The 17,508-nt window shown below is 45.8% G+C and overlaps 1 protein-coding gene across 1 annotated transcript in view; it reads left to right on the plus strand.

Moving 5' to 3' along the window:
* The window catches only part of LOC311601210 (uncharacterized protein), a gene marked incomplete at its 5' end in the record, with an annotated part of 45,337 nt that extends 37,637 nt beyond the window's left edge, over positions 1–7,700 (plus strand). The window contains one exon of the mRNA XM_084788605.1: positions 6,599–7,700. The remainder of the gene's footprint in view (positions 1–6,598) is intronic.
* Between the last annotated feature and the right edge of the window lie 9,808 nt (positions 7,701–17,508).

A 17,508-nucleotide genomic window follows, 5' to 3' on the forward strand; every position in this document is an offset into this window, starting at 1 on the left:
CAGCCAGATTGCTGTGAGTTTGAGGCCAGCCTGGACTACAAAGCGAGTCCAGGACAGCCAAAGCCACACAGAAACCCTGTCTCAAAAAAGTAAAGAAAAAAAAATTCACTTCAAGCCATAGCCAGGTAGTTCTATCCTATGTCATAAAGAAGATTAAAACAAAACTTACTGCCATTTGAGCTCCTGGTGCACGTTGCTTGTTGATATAATTTTCTTTTTCTTTGGTTTGGTTTGGTTTGGTTTTTTGAAACGGTGTCTATGCGGAACCTTGGCTGTCCTGGACTTGATTTGTAGGCCAAGCTGTCCTGGAACTCAGAGGGCTCTCATAAGTTTTTTTTTTATCCATAAAATTATCTTGTAAACAATAACTGCCACAACAAACAAGTAGAAAATGAAAGAGATGTTTGCAGTAAGAAAACAAAAAGGCACTCTCTCTCCCCAGCACCTTACATGTAACCCATACTTGGCCCGCTTCAGAGGAGGGTCAGATGTTCCAAGTCATCTTGAGTTACATAGCTAGTTTGAGGTAATCAAATGATTTTTTTTTAAAAAAAAAAACCTAATCAGGGAAACAATGCTACAAACATACATAAGAATCTGAGGCTTTTGTTGTAATCTGGTGGTCTAATAGTGGTCGTACTTAAATAAACAAAACACATTCCTTTCAGAAGGATAGTTACAATCCAGAAGTAAATTATGTTTTAACAGCCAGGCGCAGTAGCCGACGCCTGTTAATGCAACACTCAGGAAGAGGCAGATGGCTTTCTGAGTTCGAGGCCAGCCTGCCCTACAAATGAGTCTGGGACAGCCAAGGCCACACAGAGAAACCCTGTCTTGAAATCCCCACATCCCCCCCCCCACCTTAAAAACTTATTTTGCCCTATGGAAGAAAGATTAGGCGAATGAAAAACCGAAGAGACAATACAAAGTTCGATTACACAGCTTAGCTTTCTCTAAAAGACATGGCTATGCTTTGTACATCAGGCTGGCCTTGAACTCAAGGAGATCCACCTTCTGCCTTGTGAGTGCTTAGATTAAAGCCCTGAGCCACCACAACCTGGCCATTTCCAGTTTATGTTATCAAAGAACTGCATTGATTTTGTTGTTTTGGGTTTTTTTGGTTTTTTTGTTTGTTTGTTGTTTTTGTTTTTGAGACCGGGGTCTCTGTTTTAGCCTTGGCTGTCCTGTAGTCGCTTTGTAGACCAGGCTAGCCTCAAACTCACTGCTCCACCTGCCTCTGCTAATTTAGCACGAGTGCTAAAATTAGAGACGTGTGCCACCATGCCTGGCTCATTTTATAGTCTTTGAAATACTACAATGAGTTACTGTATAAAAACTGGCATTGGAGATGTGCACCATTTGGTAGAGTAATTCCCTAGTGTGGAAGAAGTCCTCACCTTGAGTTTTTCTTTTTTTTTTTTTTTCATTCAGTGTTTCATGCTCCAAAGAACTAACTTTTTCAATTTCTTTTTTACTATTTTTTTCTTGGCTTTCAGGGGTTTTAGTTTTTTTGTTTTGTTTTTTATAGGTTGGTCTTGTAGTGTTTCCTACGTTAAAGAACATAAGTTGAATATAGGGTTTGCTGTTCACTTTAAAAAGCAGAGTAAGCTGCCACAAAGATGTATTTTGTTTGTTAGCTTGGCTGGTGTGAGTTTTGTTTTGTTTTAATCCCAAGCACTAGGATTAAAGGTGTGAGTCACAAAGATATATTGAACCCAGCCTTTTTTGTTTTGGGGTTTGTTTTGTTTGGGTTTTGGGGTTTTTGGAGACAGAGTTTCTCTGTGTCACCCTGGCTGTCCTGGAATTAGAAGCATGCAGCCCCACCTCCTGGCTTAAACCCAATCTTTTAAAGGAAAAAAAGACTGGGTAGTGGAAGTCCTGTCTCGAACATATTTAATTACTTTAAGTCTATTGTTTTCCCTGCGTGTTATGTCTCTACAAATGAGGTGAAGATACGAAAGACATACCCTGGGCTAGGGCAGAGCTTAGTTTTCTACCATGCAGAAAGCTTTCTCCTGTATCCTTAGAACCATATAAGCTAGACAATATTGCACACACTCCCAGCATTCAGAGGGTAGAAGCAGAAGAAATAGCAGTACAGCATCATTCACATGTTTATAACCAGTTCAAGCCTTAAATAGATGACACTCTTTCTCAAAAACAGCACGTGTGTGTGTGTGTGTGTGTGTGTGTGTGTGTGTGTGTGAGAGAGAGAGAGAGAGAGAGAGAGAGAGAGAGAGAGATGGGAAAACAAACTTGCTGGTCATCAGGAAAATATTTTCTTTATGCTCTCGATCTTATTATTTCCCACCTTCTACTAAACTTACCCTTACTTTCTTCCTTTGTCTAATTCCCTGAGGTACATGGATTATTTCAGCTCTCTTTTTGATGTGAGTGTTGACTGCTGTAAGCTTCCCTTTTAGAATTGCTTTTCCTCTATTTCAAAGTCTATAATTTGTTATGTTTACATTTTCATTTGTCTCCAGATAGTCTTAGCTTCCCTTTTGATTTCTTCTGTGACCCACTGAGTATGTTGTGGCATTTCCTTGTATTTGTAATTTTTCCAAAGTTCTTCCTGTTGATTTTTCATTTCATCACTTTAATGTTAGAGGTGTAATTTTAAAGTTTTTTCCTTAATTTGTTGAGACTGAGGGTGGCCTCGCATGTCATCGACAGCATGTTCTGTATGTCCTTGATAAAGAGTGTATGCTTTTACTAATGGAATGCCCCAGATACTTTCAGGTCATTTGTACTACTGATGTTTTGTCAGTATTACATTTGTCAGTATTTGTCAGTGTTTTGCCTATGCCCTATCTCCTGTTGAAGGTGACTGTCTTTGCATGGCTGGCTACTTGTTCACTTCTATGTGCCCTTTATTGATAGTATCCCTTCATGTTAGATTTTTGTTAATGGTTTTTTGAAACAGACCTCAGCCAGCTGAGATGTGACACGCCTTTAATCCTAGCACAGCATATCATTGTGAGTTTGAGGTTACCTTGGTCTACAAATCGAGTCCAGGACAGCCAAGACTGCACAAAGAAACCCTGTCATGAAAAAACTAAAAAAAAAAAAAAAAGGAGAAGGAGGCTGGAGAGATGACTCAGTGGTTAAGAGAGCTGGCTGTTCCTCCAAAGGTCCTGAGTTCAGATCCCAGCAACCACATGGTGGCTCACAACTATCTATAATGAGATCTATCACCCTCTTCTGACATGCATGCTGAATACTGTATAAATAATAAATAAACCATAAAAGAAACAGAACCTCACCCGGTAGCCCAGGCTGTCCTGAAGCACACTATGTAGCACTTTTTTTGGTTTGTTGGTTTGTCTCTTTGTTTCTCGAGACAGGGTTTCTCTGTAGCCTTGGCTCTCCTGGACTCACTGAGGATGAGTTTCTCTGTGTAGCCTTGGCTGTCCTAGAACTTGCTCTGTAGACCAGGCTAGGCTCAAACTCAGTGACCCACCTGCCTCTGCTTCCCGAGTACTGGGATTAAGGGCGTTTGCCACCACACCCTGCCATGAGCCCATGAGCTTCATTTTAACCATACCCAAGTACTGTGTATTATTGAGTAACAATTTTATCTTTTGAGGGTTTTGTGGCATGGCCCACACCTTTAATCTAGCAGAGACAGTTGGATCTCTGTGAGTTCAAGGACAGTGGGGATATTACCCTGAGAAAACCTGTCTCAAAAAAAAAAAAAAAAAAGAAGCATTTTTTCTTGTTTGTTTTTCCGAGACAGAGTCTCTCTGTGTAGCCTTGGCTGTCCTGGACTCACTTTGTAGACCAGGCTGGCCTCGAACTCGCAGCGATCTGCCTGCCTCTGCCTCCTGAGCGCTGGGATTAAAGGCGTGCGCTACCACGCCCGGCTTCTTGTTTGTTTTTCAAGACATGGTTTCTCTGTATAGCCTTGGCTATCCTAGATTCAATCTGTCGACCAGGCTGGCCTTGAACTCACAAAGACCTGCCTGCCTTTGACTCCCACCACCATGCCCAGCTGCAATTTTATCTTTTATACTGTATACCTTATTTGGGCTGTGGTGACACAGGCCTTTAATTCCAGCATATTCACAGGTGAAAAAAGAATCTTGCTGATTATCAGTGAAATAATTTATTTAAGGAGCCAGGCTTGGTAGTGCACACCTTCTTTCCGCCCCCTTTCCCCTGCCCACATACACACAGGGTTTCCCTATCTAGCCTTGGCTGTTCTGGACTCACTTTGTAGACCAGGGTAGTACACACCTTTAATCTCAGCACTCGGGTGGCAGAAGTATGCAGATATCTGTGAGTTCGAGGCCAGCCTGGTCTACAAGGTGAATAATAGGATAGCCATTACTACATTGAGAAACCCTGTCTAAATTTTCATATAGACATGACAAACTCCCTGACTTTTACTTAGAAAGTCTGTTTCAACTCCACACACACAGGGTCTCTCTGTGTAGCCTTGCCTGTCCTGGACTCACTTTGTAAACCAGGCTAGCTTCGAACTCACAGAGATCTGCCTGCCTTTGCCTCCCAAGTTCTGGGATTAAAGGCGTGCGCCACCATGGCCGGCTAGAAAGTTTTTTATTATCATTGTTTTTTATGTTTTACCAATGGATTTTTTGTGTATTGAACATAGTCTCCCTCATACCAACAACCTGCTTTCCCTTTCTGTGCCCTTCCCCTATCATTTGTTCCCCCAGACAGCTTCACACTTCTGTCTCTCTGTTCTCCCCTACCACAGTTCTCTCTCTGTCCTCTGCTCCATTTATCTTGCTTTGCTTTGCTTATTTTCCTATAGGGTCTCACATCATAACCAAGGCCTGGAACTGGCTCTTGAGCCCAGGCTGGCTTCCACCTCCCCTCCTCCTGCCTCAGAGGCCTCCTAAGTCCTGGGATGAAAGCTATGTGACACCATGCTCTGTGGTAATTTCAATTGACATTTTTCTCATTTTAACCTTTTCGCTCATTATAACGCACTTTCCTACCTGTCTAAATACCACTTATTCACATTCTTTTTCTACTTTGTCTCATTGAATATGTCTTTCTTTGACCTGAATGTTACTGTGGCCAGGCGTGGTGGCACATACCTATAATCCCAGGAGGCAGAGGTAGGTGGATCTGTGTAAGTTCAAGGCCAGCCTGATCTACAAAAGAGAGTTCAAGCTAGCCAGGACTCTTACACAGAGAAACCCTGTCTCTTGAAAGACCTAAAAAAATATAATAATAATAATAATAATAACCAATGTTATTGCTATTGCTGCTGCCACAGCTAGCACCTCTTCCTGCGTCTCCTCTTCCTCCACCTTCTTTGATGTATTACAGGTTGGCCCTAGATATACACGTCTACCACTGACCTATATCCCTAGATCACTTATTAAATGTTACTGGTAAAAAGCCAGGCTCAGTGGCGCACCCCTTTAGTCGGGAGTCAGAGGCAGGTGGATCCCTGTGAGTTGGAGGCCAGCCTGGTCTACAAAGTGAGTCCGGGACAGCCAAGGGTAACACAGAAAGACCCTGTCTGGAAACACACACACACACACAGTTGTTACTGTTGAGACAGGGTGTTACTACATTCCTTGGATAGTCCTGTATCTTTTGCATAATTTATCCTAATTCATGTTTTAGATCAATCGTTAGGAGGTACTACCTCTCTATAACGTCAGCTGCTTCTTGCTGTGTTGTGACAAGAGTCCAGACATGCTAGGGAGATACTCAGCTTATTATTGTTCTTGTTTGTTTGTTTGTTTGATTTTAGAGACAAAGTCTCTCTGTGTTGCCTTGACTGTCCTGGACTCACTTTGTAGACCAGGCTGGCCTTGAACTCACAGCAACCCACCTCCCTCTGCCTCCCAAGTGCTGGGATTAAGGGTGTGCGCCACCTCCACCCGGCTGGGATGGTCAGTCTTGATTGTCAGCTTCAAGTCACCTCGCATTTAAACCTCAGAGTCTGTAATTTGTTTGTTTTTGGAGATAAGGTTTCTCTGTATAGCCTTGACTGTCCTTGAATTTACAGAGATCCACCTGCCGCTGCCTACTGAATGCTGGGATTACAGAGTCTGTCTCTGAGGCTGATTTCATCGGACTGATTTAACTGGGGAGCGGAAGCTGCGCTCTGTATATGTGGAGGGCCTGGGTTGGAGTAAAAAGGACAGAGTGTGCCAGAATTCATCTCTATGTATCCCACAATGTTCTGAACTTGCTCTGTAGCACAGGCTGGCCTCTAATGTACAGATCTGCCTACCTCTGTCTCCTGAGTGCTGGGATTAAAGGCCTACACCACCACACCCAGCACTTTTCTTTAAAGCCATAAACATATAGCTACCTAAAAGAATGCACTGGGACACAGTGAACATATCTTAACCTGTGGCTTCCTGAGAACCAGCAATGCCAATAATAGGCCTTCCGTAGGCCACAGATATGCTGCTACCTTCTCAGTTGCCATGATGACATATTTCTTTAATAACAGTTTTTCAGTTATTTAGGGCTTTGGGGGTTTTCTTTGAGTTCATCTTATTCCCTTCAGCTTTGGAAACATGGAATTGTGGGTATATGGCTGCTTTCTGAAATCAGGATAGGTGGATTTTGGATTTGGGGGCCTTGTCATTTTGTTTTGCAGTGTCCTGAGAACCAAGTGTTCTGTACTTGACTGCCAAGTTCTTGGAATGGGTGCAGGGACTTGAACGTGGTTGGGGCAGCAAGAGAATGAAGAAATGGGAGATACATAGAAAGCTTGGTTCAGATACCAGGCTCTCAATGGAGAAACTGGAGCATCCTGGGTTTGTTATGTCGTAGTCCAGGTAAGGAAGTTACAGGCCACCCCAAAATTAGAGCAAATTAGACTCCTTTATTAGCTGGTCAGTTAAGAGCAGGCTCTGGCCACACAGAACTGTTGTTGGCACTGAAGCTCAAAGGTGCACTATGTCAACAGGCGCAATCCAGGAAATGCAGAATGATGTTGAGGTGAACGGCAAGGGAACTTCGTAGCATTTGCTTTGGCAAACAACATCAATTGTTTTGGTTGTACATCTGGGCCATGTTCAGGGTAATGGAGAGTGCTGAATGTGTTGCCAAGGCGGATGGAGCTACTCCCAGCTCTCTTAGTTACTGTGCTATGTCTGTAAAGAGACACCATGACCAAGGCAACTTTTGTTTTGTGTGGGTGTTTTTTTGATTTTTCGAGACAGGGTCTCTCTATGTAGTCTTAGCTGTCCTGGACTAACTATGTAGACCAGGGTGGCCTCGAACTAATAGCGATCCTGCCTCTGCCTCCCGAGGGCTGGGATTAAAGGCGTGCGCCACCACCGCCCAGCTTGTTTTGTGTTTTTTTGTTGTTGTTGTTGTTGTTGTTGTTTTGTGAGTTTTTTTTTGTTTTCTTTTTTTGTTTTTTTTTTCCAATACAGGGTCTGTCTGTGTTAGCCTTGGCTATTCAAGGCTGACCTTGAACCCCGAGATCTGCCTGCCTCTGATTCTGCAGTGCTGGGATGAAGGGCGTTTATGCTTAGCGACCAAGGCAACTTACAAAAGAAAGGATTCCATTGGAGTTACTAGTCCCTGATCATAATGGCAGAAAGCATGACAGGAATGACACTGTTGCAGTAGCTAAAAGCTTAGATCCTGACCTGTGAGGCAGCAGGCAGAGAGGGAGAGAATGGGGCTAGGGATCCATGTGCTGCTGGTCTGGTGACAACAGCCAGTGGCAACACTGTACGTTGACTTGGGACTTCACTCAGACCTAGCTCCGCTTTTTTTTTTTTTTTTGCTTCTCTATATGATTTTGACTAAATGTCACGTTACATGGTCAAGCCTACTGTTGACGCTTTTTATTGAATTGTTCAGGTAAAGTAATGCAGTAACTTATTTTCTGTTCTGATTTTGAACTTTCTATTTGAAAGAGGACATGAGGTTCCTCCATTTTGTAGTCATTTCATGTTTAACTTGAATTGATCTCCTTGATGGAGAATCCCATGGAAACTTACCAAAGTCTATTCTAGGAACCTGAAGTCAAGATACTCCAACTGAGCAGAGCATGGTAGTACACACCTTTAATCCCAGCACTTGGGAGGCAGAAGCAGGTGACTATTGTGCGTTCTATGCCCGTCTGGTCTACAGAGTGAGTCCAGGACAGGCAGAGTTACATAGAGAAACCCTGTCTTTAAAAAAAAAAAAAAAAAAGGGCCGGGCATGGTGGCGCACACCTTTAATCTCAGCACAGGGGAGGCAGAGGCAGGCGGATTGCTATGAGTTTGAGGCCAGCCTGGTCTACAAAGTGAGTCCAGGACAGCCAAGGCTACACAGAGAGACCCTGTCTCAAAAAACCAAAAAAAAAAAAAAAAAAAAGATGCCCCAACTGACGTAGCTTCTGTAAAATTGCCTGTTTGTATGGAACTACCTTCAAACATCCTGTGCTCTCAACACTTGTAGAATGCTTAGGGCCCAATGCCTGAATGTGGTTCCAACTGGCTGGAATAAAGAAAGACTTTTAACTAGCTGTGAGCTGTGTCTGAGTCATCATGGCTGGTGGGGTCCCCATAACAGATTCAAGTATTGGTTTCTTGATTTCATTTTTCTATCTCTTCTTGCAGCTGACTGGGCATCTTTAAGATGGCTATTTTGAACTCTTCACCAGGTAATAGATTAACCCTACATGTCTTTTCTTTTTCATTTTCTTTCTTTTTTTTTTTTTCTCTCTCTTTGGTAAGTTGGTATTTTTTCCTATATGTATGTCTGTGTGAGGGTGTCAGATCTTAGAGTTATAGACAGTTGTGAGCTGCCATGTGGGTGCTGGGAATTGAACCTGGGTCCTCTGGAAGAGCAGCCAGTGCTCTTAACCACTGAGCCATCTCTTCAACCCCAACCCTACATTTCTTAAGGGTTAATTACTGGGGATTTACTTTGTCACTCTGATATTAAGGACCAACCCCCAAAAAAAAAGTTACTGGAAGTGTGTCAAACTTTTCCTATGGCAATATGTGCTTCACACATTTCCATTTTGGGGAAAATTCCTGGAACCATGTGTCTTTCACCAATCCCATATAACCACTCGTAAGTATTGAGAGCTGCTTGCCCTTTTGTGCGAGGTCAGTGCACTGAGATGCTCAGGTTTCTTTCTCAGTCTCTTCCTTCTAGTGGAGGAGCTCCCTTCTGCCTCAGTCATACTGCTAAGACAGTCGCCTCCTGTGAAGTTTCATGCCATCTGCCGAGAGTTACACTGACACCCATGCCATTCACTAAAAACCTGGCCAACTGCCAAGCTTTGCACTGAGAATTGCAGTTTTTGCTGAGCTCTCCTCTAACACTTAGAGCTTCATGATCTCCTGGGAGACCGTGTCAGCTGCTGGTACATGTGCCAGCTGCAGCAAATTGTGCCAGCTATGAGAAGCCAGGCTGTCCACTGAGATCAGTGTGGACTCCTGAAATCCACATGAGCTACAGACATACTATCTGCCTGCCTCCACTGTCAGCTAAAAGTACCATAATACTAGCTGAGTAGGGCACAGTGTGCTCCATTCTAACCCCTTTGGCTCTTTTCTGTCTTCGTGATCTCTGGAAAAGTTCAGAAACATGGAGAGGACTGTGTACTTTGATTCTTCCTCCAAGAACACAGAACAAGCCCATCAATTTTCCTGTGTCAAATTGATGGTGTCGGGAAAGTGAAACTGCTCTTCTGGTCCATATCAATGGTCCAAAGCCATGTATTGGAAAGTGGTCCACACCTTTTACTCTGACAACTGAGACAGCCAGATGCAGGAGGTTAATCTGGTCTACACAGTGATATTCAAGAAAGCAACGGATACACAAAGAAACCCTCTTCCCAAACCTAAGAAAATATATGGAGAGGACCTCAGTCTTACGCTCCTGAAGAATTACAGATTGTACAATACGTGGTTGTTACAGTGGTGTTCTCTACAGGAGGGATAAAGGCTGCCTGCATATTGCATCTGCAACCACGCTGCTGGTCCTCACTTTTTAAAGATAATATGACAGGATAGAGAAGTCTACATTGGTGGTTGTTTTTGTCTCGTAGTACTTAAAATGTTTCTGTTCTGTCTTTGCTATACTGGTTTCTGAGGACAAATTTAATGTAATAATCAATTCACTCTGTAGCTGTCCTCAAACCCCCAGCCAAGATTTTTTCTAGATTTTCCCTTTGCCTTCTGTAACTTGAATATGATATGTATTGTTTTTGTTACTGTTTCATTTTATATTTTCAATCTGTTTAAAGCTGGGCAGGCATCTATGAGGCTCCAGGATCTGTGATTGGCTTTCTGATGTGGACTACAAGAGCAGTTTCACTTTCCCCACACCATCAACTTCCTCACAGGGGTACAGTTTGACACAGGAAAATTGTTGGGCTCGATCTATGTTCTTGGAGGAAGGAAGAATCAATCCTTTTGTTTTGTTTTGTTTGTTGGTTGGGTTTTTTGCTTTGTTTTGTTTTTTGTTTGTTTGTTTGTTTGTTTGTTTTCTGGTTTTTCCAGACAGGATCTCTCTGTGTAGCCTTGGCTGTCTTGAACTCACTCAGTATACCAGGCTGGCCTCAAACTCACAGCAATCCACCTGCCTCTGCCTCCCGAGTGCTGGGGTTAAACGCGTGCGCCACCATGCTTGGCTTGTCTCAGTCCTTTTGGTTTCAAAATGATTTTAATGTATTTCTCTGTCTTCTTTTCCTAGTGTTCTCATTATACATGTATGTCTTCTGTGGTTGTCCCAGTTAGTTGATGTTCAAGTCTCTTACTTTCCACTTTCATTTTTTCTGTGGTGTGTGCGTGCATGTGTGCTTGTGTGTATAAGTGTGTGCCTGCGTCTGTACAGGTTTCCAAGGAGGCTAGAAAAGGATATGAGCTCCCCTGGAGCTGGGGATCCAGGCATTTGTGAGCCACCTGATGCTAGCTATTTAGTTCTTTATCAAGATTGCCTTGGATAGATTTTAGCATTTTCTTTCCTTCCTTCCTTCTTTCTTTCTTTCACCTTCCTACTGATTTCTTTTTAATTTTTGTACAAATGGGTCCCTCCTTTCTTCCTGTCCTTTATTCTTATTGCAGCGTTGTGGGCCATACATCATTGTGGAGACCGGCTTGTAGGGGTCAGCTCTCTTGTCTACTCTGTGGGTCCAGGGGTCTAACTCAGATTGTAAGGTTTCGCATAGGTCTTAACCTAACCTAACATAGGTCAGACCAACAAAGCAGTGCATTGTTTGTTGCCATATACATTTCATCCTACCCGTGACAGTGTAAGAGTTGAGTACCAGTGAACTGGAATTGACCATCAGCTTCTGCGGTGCCCAGAGGATTGTGGTGGGTTTTATCTTTAATTTGAAAAAAAAAAAAAGATGATAAGATAATAAGGTAATGTAATAGGGTACCAGAGTGCAGATATTATATGATATTATATGAGGGTTATTAAATGAGCATGGAGGGAGAATGAAAGGGGGAGGGGTACCCCAGAGACGAGACAGGGGAGAAGAAGAGAGAGGAAGGGGGAGAGGCTAGGTAGGACTGTCCTTTTATATAGCCCTGGGCAGGACCACATCCCTATGGTAGGTAGGCACTGACATCACAGGTAGGCCGACTGAAGCTGAATCCCAACAGTGGGTTCTACTCATCAATCATTGCGCTTTTTACAAAGTGTTGAAACTTTTGTTTGGTTTGATTGTAGCTGTGTTCGTTCTTCCCTTTTAATTTACAGCAGCCCACGATTAAGAGGCTTTGGAATTTTAGAGAGAGTGATTATTTTCCAGAGGCATGGAATTTTGAAAGAGACTGAAAAGACTGGGGTTTTTTATGTGTATATGTGTGGCTTTGGGTCGTGTACCCCCAACACAAGACAAGGTCTCTCTGTGTAGCCTTGGCTGTCCTGGAACTCCCTTTGTAGACCAGGCTGGCCTCGAAATGAGAGATCCCCTTGCCTCTGCCCCCTGAGTCCTGGGATTAAACGTGTGCAGATGCAGACAGATCAAGGGCAGCCTCATCAACAAATAGAGCAGCTCTCTCTCCCTCATTGGTCCTGTCCATCTTCAGTCAGCAACTGTATCAGATCCAACATCCTTGGGGAAAGAGAGCAAGGAACAGCTCCTCTTTAAGGAGCCAGTCTTTGTTTTCCATATTGGCCCAACTTCCTCTGACCCTTCTTCACCGAGTTCCCCCTATGAAGAAGAAGGAGGAGGAGGAGGAGGAGGCAGGCTTGCACACCTAGCACTGGAGAAGTTGGGCATAAGCAGCCAGCCAGCCAAACCAACTAACCAGTGAGCCCTGAGCTCACAAGACACGGTGGAAGATGATGAGCCTGGAGTCAGGGCCTGGAACTGGCTGTTATATGGCAGAGGCATCAGTTGTCAGTTCAGTGGGTGAAGTTGAGAGTTGTAGGGCTTGCGTCACGAAATGGAAGGCACGTGAGCCTCAGCTTTGGCCAGATCTGATTTAAATAGAGGGTTCTTTGGTTGGTTTGGTTCTCCAAATTGAATCCAGTGACAGCATCCAAACCAACTTTGAATCCCAGTACGTCACTTCTTGAAAGTGTAGTTCTCTTTCCTGGGTGCACAGTCTATCGTGTGCTGGGACTGACATGCCCTGTGCCTGTAGTGATTTAACCTTCCCTCGTGATTGATCTGCCCTGGTGGCTTCCTGATAGAATGGCAAGGAATCTGGAGGAGCAGGCATCCGGCGCCCTACACGTGGTGTTTCCTCAGTAACTGCTGTTTGAATTTCTTCTCTTCTGCCTTTGGAAATGAGGCCATAATAGCAGCAGTATTTTTTTCCTTTGCTATTATTTCTTTGAGGTTCACGGGGCACCAGAAGTTCTCTGTGTGTCTCCCATCCTCCACTTGTGACTTTTAGCCTCCAAGCTGCAGGTGTTTTCTTGATCTTCCTGGTTCCTAAGAGGAAAAGCAGGAGAGGAAGGGACCAGGTGTCCACAAGCAGGAGCCTCCCTGTGACCCTTCCCCTTGAATGACAGGACTTTTTTAAACACCAGTATTTCCTTCACCCATCCTTTTAAGGCAAAATCTTGAGCAGTTCCTACATCAAGGCAGCTGAAGAGTACTTCTGTCTTGAGACATTCATCTCACAACTTCCTAGGGTTTCCAGGGTCTCAACCAGTGGGTGATGGCTTCCATTTGTGGATCACATGATGTCCAATGCTAGGCAGCCACTACCTTCTCCAGGGGGCACCCAGGGGATCATATGTAGTTCAGTTCAAGCCATCCCTAAAGCACAAAGGGAAGGATCCTTGTAGAAGGTCCCTAGACTTCCTGAGCCCTCTGCAAGGCACAGGGTCACTAGACAGACAAGCTCTCTGGAGAGCACAGGGCCACTGGACAGACTTCCTGAACACCCTGCAGAGCACAGAACTCTGGACTGGCTTTTTCCATTCTGTAATTTCAGGCTCCCTGGTCAGGGGTGAGGATGAGATACTTCTGCCTTTTAGTTGGAAGCAGTAAGCCTTCTGTCATTTTGCTCTAGGAGACACAGGGGGACGGGTCAGGACTTGAGGAGACACAGGAGCTGGGGAAGGCAGTGCTACTGTGGCCAGCAAGGATCTTTATCTCTAGCAAATGGGACATTCCTATTTTGCCAGGATGAAAAGTCCAGCCTCATCTACAGCCTCACCAAGTTAATGGGTGCTCAGAATGGGAGTCCCTCTCTTTCAGTCTGCAAGTCCTCAGGCCAGCCCAGTATGTGCGCCTGACAGCTCCTTGCCTGGAGCGTGCCCTTTCCCCTCTGCCTCTCTGGAAGAAGCCATTACAGTGCAGATGGAACCTTGAGAACAGACTCAGTTTAACTCCATGAGCAGCTTTGCCACACAATGTCCAGCAGTACGTGCGGTCACCCCCATGGGGAAAGGAACACTGGGAGGGCGTCAGACCTTTTCAGACCCATCCACTTTAGCTGGGGGCTGGCTGAGATTTTGACCAGGACAACACAACAGGCAGCAGTGGACAGTAACACAGACACATCAGCAAACCCCAGAACCTTCCCACATGATCTTAGCCAGCTGAGAGGGCCAGGTAATAAGCCAAAATGAAGGTGAGCGTGTCTTGCTGTGCTTCTCGGGTCAGGGCAGTACACACCCATGGTATGCCAATTTGAGCTGTCTCCCTTGCGCTCTGTTGGTTTGTTTGGTTGTTTAGCTGGTTGGTTTTTTCAAGACAGGGTTCCTGTGTATGGCCTTGGCTATGGTGGAACTCACTTTGTACACCAGGCTGGCCTCGAGTTCACATCGATCCGCCTGTCTCTGCCTCCCTGAGGACTGGATCATAGGCGTGCACCACTGTGCCCACATTGGAGCCTTGTCTTGATGGAGCTGTAGAGGGTGTGGCTGTGGAAGATACTTTTTTTGTTGTTTTGTTTTTTAAGACAGGGTCTCTGTATGCTAGCCTTGGCTGTCCTAGACTCACTTTGTAGACCAGGCTGACCTCAAACTCACCGTGATCCACCTTCCTCTGCCTCCCGAATGCTGGGATTAAAGGCACCTGGCTGTGAAAGACACTCTTTATGACTATTTTTGTTTTACTTTTTGAGACAGGTTTTTTCTGTGTGGCCTTAGCTATCCTGGAACTCACTTTGTAAGCCTGGCTGGCCTTGAACTCACATAGGTCCACCTGCCTCTGCCTCCGAGTGCTGGACTTAAAAGCGTACACCAGGGCTAGAGAGATGGCTCAGTGGTTAAGGGCACTGTCTCCCATCAACCACATAGTGGCTTAGAACTATCTATACAGCAGGCAGGTGTACATGGAGATAGAGCACTCATATATGTAAAAAAACAAAAAAAACCTTACACCACTGCTGTTCCATGTAGTAGGAGATTTTTTAAATTCTCACTGTATCAAGTACAGTTATTGAGCATTTAACTTTTACTTCTTTGTATTTTGGCACCTAGACCAAATACAGAATAGCTAAGAGCAAGTAGATACTATGCATTGGCTACACCTAATGGGATACTTTTCTTAAGAAACCAGAGGTTCACCCAGTGTCAACTCACACAGAAAAGACCCTTTACCTTTTCTCTCTTGCATGCGTTCCTGCAGCTGTGTGCTTCTCTCCCCTCCCCCTGTGTGTGTGTGTGTGTGTGTGTGTGTGTGTACTCTGCATACTGCAGGTGTAGGACCTTGCAGGCAAGTAAACAAGATGCCTTGAGAAGGTTTAAAACTGAACCCAGTCTGTTTTCCTACTGAGTACTTACCTAGTTTATATTTAACCCGTTGAAAAGAAAACAATACAACTTATCTCACTATACCTTGGACTCCCTAAGGAATCCATTTTGACCACCTAAATTGAACATACAGCTTTAATCTTAAACTGCATTACTCATTTCTCTCCTGACCCTTCCATGTCTCTGTCTCAGAGTGTTTGTGGTTGGGTGTCTGTGTGTAACAGCATTTGCTAGGAGTAGCAGGATTGAAAGCAGCATCGAAGTGGCAAATAAACCACAGACAAAGCCACTCCTGCCACTTAGAAGGCATATACTGCAGCACAAGGAAGGCGGGTCAGCTGCACCTAGTGTGAGCTTTGCGGTCTGGGAGGCTTATTCAAGCTCATCCAGAGCTGGGTGCTCTTTCTGGAGGCTGGGGGGCTGTAGGAGCAGATAAGAGAGTGGTGTCTTTTCCTGGCTCACGGAAGGCCACTTTGCAGGGTTTCTGAGGACCGCTGAGTTTCTGCCTGTTTACTGACTGGGTCAGAGTCCAGCTTGAGTTGAGCCCAGGCTGCTGCTATCTTGGGGGGTTGGGGCCTGACCTAATCCACTGTAGATGCTGAAAGCACAACTCAGTGACAACCTGTTTGTCATTTTGTTGTAAGACAGTGGCGTCTGATCGTGGCCAACGAAGTAACTTCGTTCCCTGCAAAACTCTGGTAAAAATCAGTCAATCAATCCGTGAGTAGGAGAATGCTGGACAAAGATTCCTCAGCTCTCCCCGTGTTTCACGTGTTGTGTTGTTTGATAATGAACGGCACAGCTCTCTGGGAGCTCACTCTTAGGTGGCCCCAAGGGGCAGGTTCAGCATTCCCAGGTGTGGAGGGGCTGTGGGTCACAGCCGGCCTCTTTCTTTTAACTGCTGGCCTGGCACTGGCCGGCCTCTAGTCATCAGGGCAGCTGTCTCACCATGCATCCAAGCTCCTTCCAGGGTCTGTACAAAGTTGCTGAGGAGTGGGGTACATCTCAGTCACAGCTTCAGGCTCAACAGACCTGGCACACATCTGGAGATCCAAGCTCCTAGAGCCTGCAAGGGAGGGCCTTTGCCATGTGCCTCTGCTGTGGGACACTGAGGACAGGCCCTTCTGTGCCACTTCCCACCTGTGCGCTGTCTGGGCACGCCCTGTAGTCCAGGGGAGCTCCAAGTGCTGCTTCCACAAAAGCTTTGGAAGGGCCCCGGTGGGTGTGCACCTTGGTGTGTCAGGGGCTGCCTGTGCCTGGGCTCCTGTTCCACATCCTGCCTCCCCCTTCCCCCTTCCCCCTTCCCCCTTCCCCCTTCCCCCTTCCCCCCAGGCAGTGCTTGTGAGGAACTGCTCCAACCTAAGCCTCTCCTCTGTGGGGGAGGAGTGGCCCTCGAGGCAGGAAAGCTGCTGGGCTGAGTGGGGGCAGCCAGCAGGGCTGGCCAACTGCTGCTCCTGCTCTGCATTGTCTCAGAGGGCCCCCCTCAGGCTTGCCCCTCCTGCAAGGAGGGGGCAGTGATAAAAGCCTCAGTGCACAGGCTGAAGATCTGTCCATCCCCCCAACACAGCCCACCTTCCTGCCCCCCCACACACACACCTACCCCCACCCCCGTGCAGGGATTTGACAAAATGCTTCATCATGCCTGCTGCTGGCTCTGCCACCAGGCCACACAGTGCCAAGCCTTGTCCAGAAGGTTTTTGGGTTTTGGGTTTTTTTTAGGCACTGCAAACGTACCTCACTTTGGAAAAAGCCCATCTTGCGGTTCTCCAAAGCGCATACTGATGGAAGCAAAGGTATGGATCACTGCAGTGTTATGAAGTCAGGAAGCGGGGCCTAGCATGCCTGCCCGCCAGAAATGCTGCATCTCATTGGGGGAGGGGGGGGCGACGCCGGGGGCAAGAAGCCCAGAAACCCAGATGTGGAGGATGGACAGTCAGGAGATAGGGGACAATGGGCCTACTAGAGGCCAGCCTGAGCAACACCAGACCCTCTTTTCCCCAAGGAGACAGCCCTGTGAAGAAAGGGCTGTTTTCTTGCACTAGCTGGCTCACGCAAGGATGTCTGCAAATGGCGTTTTAGAAGGAAAAGAAATGCTGTCTTGGCACACGTTCGTCAGCTCTCTCCCTCTCACACACACTCAGCTAGGGGAGAAGCTGTCAGGTGGCCAGCCTTCCTTTCCTTCCTTCCTTCCTTCCTTCCTTCCTTCCTTCCTTCCTTAGTGGCTGTCCTACTGAAGTAGTGCTGCTTCTGTGCTGTGGGGCAGGCACTGACATCTGTGCAGCAACAGGCAGCCTTTGTCTGCAGAGCCTCAAGCTGAGCCAGCTGCAAGACTGCAACCCTTGGCACATCTCTGGCCTAGTGCAGCTCCAGTGAGTGCAT

This window comes from Acomys minous (genome assembly GCF_964271855.1).
Source record: "Acomys minous genome assembly, chromosome: 7".
NCBI classification, from domain to species: domain Eukaryota; kingdom Metazoa; phylum Chordata; class Mammalia; order Rodentia; family Muridae; genus Acomys; species Acomys minous.